We start from the raw sequence: 7,783 nt of genomic DNA, 5'->3' as shown, positions 1-7,783 counted from the left end.
TATCATGATCCATAGTATCATGAATGGAGAGGAAGTAGAAGTTCATGAGATCATATCTTTAGAACTCTACAAAGTGGCAGACAAGTCCTCTACTTTGGCAAGGTTAGCCTTCCCTCATCTCATTTGTCACCTATGCAATTCAGCTGGAATTGTCATAGAGGAAGACACCCTCATTGATGAGGACAAGCCCATCACTAAGAAAAGGATGGAGTAAACAAGAGAGACCACTTATGGACCTCAACAAGATCATGAGGAAATCCCTCATCATGAAATCCCTGAGATGCCTCAAGGGATGCACTTTTCTCCACAAAATTATTGGGAGCAAAACAACACCTCCCTAGGAGAATTAAGTTCCAACATGGGACAACTAAGGATGGAGCACCAAGAGCATTCCATCCTCCTCCATGAAATTAGTGAAGACCAAAGAGCCATGAGGGAGGAGCAACAAAGGCAAGAAAGAGACATAGAGTAGCTCAAGCACTCCATAAGATCTTCAAGAGGAAGAACTAGCCGCCATCACTAAGGTGGACCCGTTCTTTAATTTCCTTGTTCTTAATTTTCTGTTTTTTGTTTCCTATGTTTTATGTTTTATCTATGTTTGTGTCTTTATTACATGATCATTAGTGTCTAATGTCTATGCCTTAAAGCTATGAATGTCCTATGAATCCATCACCTTTCTTAAATGAAAAATGTCTTTAATTGCAAAAGAACTAGAAATGCATGATTTCAAATTCTATCTTGAAATTAGTTTAATTATTTTGATGTGGTGGCAATACCTTTTGTTTTCTGAATGAATGCTTGAATAGTGCATATTTTTGAATTTGTTGTTTATGAATGTTAAAATTGTTGGCTCTTGAAAGAATAAAGAAAAAGAGAAATGTTATTGGTAATCTGAAAAATCATAAAATTGATTCTTGAAGCAAGAAAAAGCAGTGAATAGACAAAGCTTGCGAAAAAAAAGTTGCGAAAAAAATAAAGAAGAAAAAAGAAAAAAAAGAAAAAGCAAGCAGAAAAAGCCAATAACCCTTTAAACCAAAAGGCAAGGGAAAAAAAGGATCCAAGGCTTTGAGCATTAATGGATAGGAGGGCCCACAGGAATAAAATCCTGGCCTAAGCGGCTAAACCAAGCTGTCCCTAACCATGTGCTTGTGGCGTGAAGGTGTCAAGTGAAAGCTTGAGACTAAGCGGTTAAAGTAATGGTCCAAAGCAAAAAGAGTGCGCTTAAGAGCTTTGGACATATCTAATTGGAGACTCTAGCAAAGCTAAGTCACAATCTGAAAAGGTTCACCCAGTTATGTGTCTGTGGCATTTATCTATCCAGTGGTAATACAGGAAAACAAAATGCTTAGGGTCACGGCCAAGACTCATAAAGTAGCTGTGTTCAAGAATCGACATACTAAACTAAGAGAATCAATAACACTATCTGAATTCTAAGTTCCTATAGATGCCAATCATTCTGAACTTCAAAGGATAAAGTGAGATGCCAAAACTGTTCAGAAGCAAAAAGGCTACAAGTCCCGCTCATCTAATTGAAGCTAATCTTCATTGATAAGTTTAGAATTCATTGTATATTATCTTCTTTTTATCCTATTTTGTTTTCAGTTGCTTGGGGACAAGCAATAATTGAAGTTTGGTGTTGTGATGAGCGGATAATTTATACCCTTTTTGGAATTGTTTCTACATAGTTTTTAGTATGTTTTTATTACTTTTTATTATATTTTTATTAGTTTTTATTCAAAAATCACATTTCTGGACTTTACTATAAGTTTGTGTGTTTTTCTGTGATTTTAGGTATTTTCTGGCTGAAATTGAGGGACCTGATCAAAAATCTTATTCAGAGGCTGAAAAAGGACTGCAAATGCTATTGTATTCTGACCTCCCTGTACTCGAAGTAGATTTTCTGGAGCTACATAAACCCAATTGGCGCAATCTCAATTGCGTTGGAAAGTAGACATCCTGGGCTTTCTAGCAATATATAATAGTCCATACTTTGCCCGAGATTTGAAGGTCCAAACTGGCGTCAAAAGTCAGCCCAAGGAATTCTAGCGTAAAACGCCCAAACTGGCACCAAAGCTGGTGTTTAACTCCAGGAACAGCCTAAGCACGAAAAAGCTTCAATGCTCAGCCCAAGCACACACCAAGTGGGCCCCAAAAGTGGATTTCTGCACTATCTGCACTTAGTTACTCATTTTCTGTAACCCTAGGTTACTAGTCTAGTATTAAAACTACTTTTAGAGATTTATTTTGTATCCAATTTTCATATTTCGAAGCTGAGACCATTGTACACGTTTGGAGGCTGGCCTCACGGCCATGCCTAGACCTTTCACTTATGTATTTTCAACGGTGGAGTTTCTACACCACATACATTAAGGTGTGGAGCTCTGCTGTTCCTCATGAATTAATGCAATTACTACTGTCTTCTATTCAATTCACGCCTACTTCTTCTCCAAGATATACTCTCGTACTTAATTCAGTTAAGTCAGAATGAAGGGGTGACCCGTGACAATCACCCAATCTTCGTTACTCGCTTAGCGAAGGTCGCATGCCTGACAACCACAAAGCAATCTACATGATGTTCAACGTAGTCATTGGACGACAGCTGGAGTATATTCTCTTGGATTTCTAATCTAAGATTAGAACCTTCGTGGTATAGGCTAGAACCATTGGCAGCATTCCTGGGATCCGAAAAGTCTAAACCTTGTGTGTGGAATTCCAAGTAAGATCCAGGATCCAGAAAGTCTAAACTTTGTCTGTGGTATTCCGAGTAAGATCTGGGAAGGAATGACTATGACGAGCTTCAAACCTACGAATGTGGGGCACAAGTGACAGTGTGAAAAAGGACAATGGTCCTATTCCGACGCTAGCGGGAAACGACAGATGATTAGCCCTGCGATGACAACGCAGATGGATTTGTTTTCATCCGAGAGGATCATACAGCTTGCCGTGGAAGGAGGTAACGCATGGTTGGAAGAAGACAATAGGAAAGCAGAGGTTCAGAAGCAACAAAGCATCTCCAGACGCTTATCTGAAATTCCCACCAATGAATTACATAAGTATTTCTATTTTATTTTATTTTATATTTATATTTTAATTATCAAAACCTCATAACCATTTGAATCTGCCTGACTGAGATCTACAAGGATGACCATAGCTTGCTTCAAGCCGACAACCTCCGTGGAATCGACCCTTACTCACGTAAGGTTTATTACTTGGACGACCCAGTGTACTTGCTGGTAAGTTGTGCAGAGTTGTGAAGAATAATTGAGATTACAATCCTGAGTACCAAGATGTTGGCGAGTTGAGATCACAATTTCGTGCACCAGAAACCCTAGGCTTAAATTGGGGTTGAATTTGTGTTAAAATCATGTAGAAAAAATAGGGTTTTAGTGGCTGGGAATTTATTCTGAATTATAGTAAAAATTGGTTGCTGAAAAACAGGTAAAAACAGAGAAAGAATTTGAAGAATTTACCAAGAACATGAAGAACACTTTGAATGTGATGAAGAAAATTGAAGAATACCTTTTAGATCTTAAAAAGGGCAAGGTTGTAATTATTTTGGTGTTTGAGGGGTTATTTGGTAATTTCTGAAAGTTACGGTGGTTAAAGTAGAAATATTAAAAGTTACGGGTGGTAAAAGTGAATTTTAAAGGTTATAAGTTAAAGTAGGGTAATTTTCGAAAATTTAATGATAAAATAATAAATAATAATAAAATATTAAATAATAATATTTAATTAAAAATAATATTTTAATAAAAATAATAAAATAATACAGAAAAGACAGTTTTCTATAAAAGCTTTAGAAAGACAACTTTAAGCGCAGAATCTCATAATTACCTTCATAAAACACTTAGGGAGTGTCAATAACATGTTAGTGAGACAAAGATAAAGGAAATATAAAAAGCTAAAGAAAAGATAAGAACCAAAGAAAAGTCTGTAAGCTTTTAATAACAGAAAAATAGACAGAGATTAGTGAACGAACTAGGGCAATATAGTTAGTCCTTGAATTGCGACTAGGGTTAGGTATTATTTGAAAATTTAAACTGTTTCAGTATAGACTTAATGAACCTATACTTGGGATAGGCTAACTATTCATACCGAAATTTACATAAGCTTTAAATACATATGTTAAGCAGAGAAATCAGAGCAGAATAGAGAAACACAGAGAACATAGTAATAAGAGTAGAGTAAAGAGATAAAGAGAAGAAAAGTAACATAGATATAAAGGAAAGAGTAATCAGAGAAAAGTAAAGAGATACAGAGAACAGAGTAACTAGAGCAGAGTAAAGAGATACGTAGAAAAGAGAAACCAGAATAGAGTAAAGAGATATAAAGGGAAGAGTAATATAATAAAGAGATATTTATATATATTAGTTGCTTGATGCAACCCAGAGCTATATTTATATATATTAGTATCTTGATGCAACTGAGAGCTATATTTATATATATTAGTTGCTTGATGCAACCGAGAGCTATATTTAATATATATTAGTTGCTTGATGTAACCCAGAGCTTCTGTAGGGAAACTAAGTTACCTACAGCTATTTTCTGCTTTCCCAGAGCAGAGCAGAATATATATATTTTCCTGCAGTAAGCAGAGGCTGTCTCAGATGAGCGGCTACTATTATATGCGAATTTATTTAGGAACGGAAAATCGTATCCAGAAAATCAGGATTACTCGTGACCAGATAAATGTCGGGATTGTGGGCAGCCAACCGACACATGAGCTCATGCCCTGCGCTAGGGCTAGACATGCATCATTCTTGTCTGCGCATCATTCTCTGTTGTATTCTTTTTTGTGTGTGATCTATTTCTCTACATTTGTCTGCTTGTGTTCTATATCTGTGTTTTATTTTCTTATATTCTTCTAGTTGTGTTCTGCTTCTTGTTTTCTCTATTTTCTCTATCTATCTTTATTTTCTGTTTATTCCTTCACTATATTATGTTATTCGTCTGCTAATCGATCCCAAATAAATGAACATAACTAATAACCCCGGTCCTACTAAGAACTCTCCAGTTCTTACCCCATTCTCTCTCTTCCCCCATCAGATGGAAACGGGCGTGATATTCTATGAGTTTGAAGACCCTTACGTCTACTAGGATCCTGTATATCACAGTTACTTCATTATGGGATTGGAGCCTCGTATTAGACGATATGCGTTACAGAATCGAGCTTTTCAACATCCTCTGTCTAGCCCGCATTTTGACCCCGATGCTCCTTACGACTTTTTCTTATCCTGGTTACACCCTGACGCACCTGGGCATCCTTTTCCCGAAGGTCCCGGACACCCTATACCAGCTCAACCTTTGAATGTGATGGAACCTGAGCCTATCATTCCTAATAAGCCCGAGTTAGCTGGTTAATACGTACTTGTGATACCACCAGAGTGGAAGTTTCCCCTGAGCCGATCCCTAACTTTCCACAGCTTGATGAGCCGGCACTACCGGACAATGGGGTAACTCCTATTTACGCGAATGGACCTGTTCTTGCAAATGGTTTTGTACATAGTGACAGTAGTGCTTCTGGTGGGTCTAAGGGTATAGTTGTAGCTGCGGACGAGGAGGAGGAGGAGGATCCTGAGATAGAGATGGAGCAGGATGAGGAGATGGGTGAGCCTTTTGACGATCTTCCAAACGGCCACGTGTAGATATCGTCTGACATCAGTAGGGGCATTCTTTTGATGACACTCTAGTCTGACATTATCTGTAGGTAGTCTCTCATTTGTGTTAGTACACCCAAGAGCTAGGAGCTGTAAAGTGGTTATGCTAGCCCGGGCGCCAGTTTAGCGGCTTTTTGTATGGGCCAGGCCCTGGAAGTGTCATGTATATATTAGCTACGTAGGATGACGAGGATGTAAACTGACTTGATCTTTTGTGAATGCTACATGTTTTGTTATAGTGTACATGATGTATATTATTAGATGTGTTATATGTTTCTTTATGCTTCCTTTTATTTTTCTTAATGTATGTTTGTTTATTTTACCTTATCATCCGCGACGATATAAAAAAAAAACTTACTCGTAAAATTGGTAACGTTCTAACAAGGAACATGCTCATATATTAAGTAATAGTTAATAATTAGGAAGAACAAGTTGGTAACACTTGGCTTCTTATATGACCATGGCATACTGGGAGTTGGGTCGTTACAATAAGCACACCTCCCTGCAATTCCTTGAGAGACGACCCGAGGTTTAAATACTTCGGTTATTATTTTTATTGGGTTTGCTTAAGTGACAAACAAGTTTTTGTACGAAAGGATTCTTTGTTGGTTTAGAAACTATACTTACAACGTGATTACTTTTGAGAATTCATTACTAGCAAATATCCGTTCGTCAAAATGGCGCCGTTGCCGGGGAATTGCAAACGTGTGCCTTATTATTGGTTATTGTAAATATTTGCTTTTTGCTTGTTTGTTAGTTTTTGTTAGTTTAGGACTTAATTGCTTATTTTTACTAATTTTTGTTTTTATTTTCTTTAGCTACTATGAATTCTCACCCTTTTGGCTATGAGTTTAGTTCAAATTATGTTGCAAGGAATGAACGCTATAATGAGAACATGCATCAAGGTTGGAACAATCAAAGATGGGAGGAGCCACAAGGATCTGATCAACCCTCTTGGCAACAACCACCTCCAATGGACTATTGATAAACCACTATTTTATAGTTTATCTTGTGTTTAATTGAGTGGTTTCATCTAGTCTTTACCCACTTATTCATATGATTTGCATGATTTTATAATCCCTTCCTAGTTTTGTTCTATGATTGAAAACTTGCTTCCTAGAGATCTTAAATTTGTGTATTTTAAGTCTCCTTTATACCATTCGATGCCGTGATCCGTGTGTTAAGTGTTTCAGGCTTTATAGGGCAGGAATGGCTTAGAGAATGGAGAGGAAGCTTGCAAAAATGGAAGGAACACAAGAAACTAAGGAGATGACCAGCGAGCACCGACGCACACGCGTGGCTCACGCGAGCGCGCGGAATGGAGAAATTTGCAGCGACACGTGCGCGTGCCTGACGCGTACACGTGGATTGGAGCTCTGCAAGATGACGCGTGCGCGTGCCTGACGCGTACGCGTGACAAGGAAATTTGCCAAATGACGCGCACGCGTGACTGACGCGTACGCGTGACCTGTGTGATCTGCAGAAATAACAAAAAATGCTGTAGGTAATTTCGGGCCGAGTTTTAACCCAGTTTTTGGCCCAGAAACACAGAATAAAGCCAGGGAACATGCAGAGGCTCAACACACATTCACATATTCTCATTTAGCATAATTTTAGGATTTTAGATCTGAATCTAAAGAGAGAATTACTCTTCCTTAAGTTTTTCTTTACATTCATAGTTTATTGCTTTTGCTTTTGGATATTGAAGAGTCATCGCCTTCGTTGAAGATAGTATTCTAGTTTGATTTCTTACTCTTTTATTTATTCCATATTCTTAATTCTTGTTTAAAGTTACAATTGGATTATTTTCATGGATTGTTAATGCAAAGGATTACTTTTACTTTTAATTAATTTTGAATCTCTATTTTATTTAAATTGTCATGTCTCTTTTCTATTCCAAACTCCCAATAACGAAAATGATATCCATGTCAATAGACTAGATTTCCTACTTGATATTAAGAGGAGACACTTGAGTTGGAATGCTCAAGTGGTTAGTTAAATTGGAAGTTGTTAGCTAATTCTGTATTTACTAACACTAGACCTTCCCAAGGGAGAGGACTAGGATTTGCGAATAAGAGTTAGCTCAATCAATTGACTTTCCTTTATTTAGTAAGGGTTAACTAAGT

The sequence above is a fragment of the Arachis hypogaea genome, chromosome 18 (assembly GCF_003086295.3).
Source record: "Arachis hypogaea cultivar Tifrunner chromosome 18, arahy.Tifrunner.gnm2.J5K5, whole genome shotgun sequence".
NCBI lineage: Eukaryota > Viridiplantae > Streptophyta > Magnoliopsida > Fabales > Fabaceae > Arachis > Arachis hypogaea.
Note: the sequence above shows the minus strand (reverse complement) of the source record.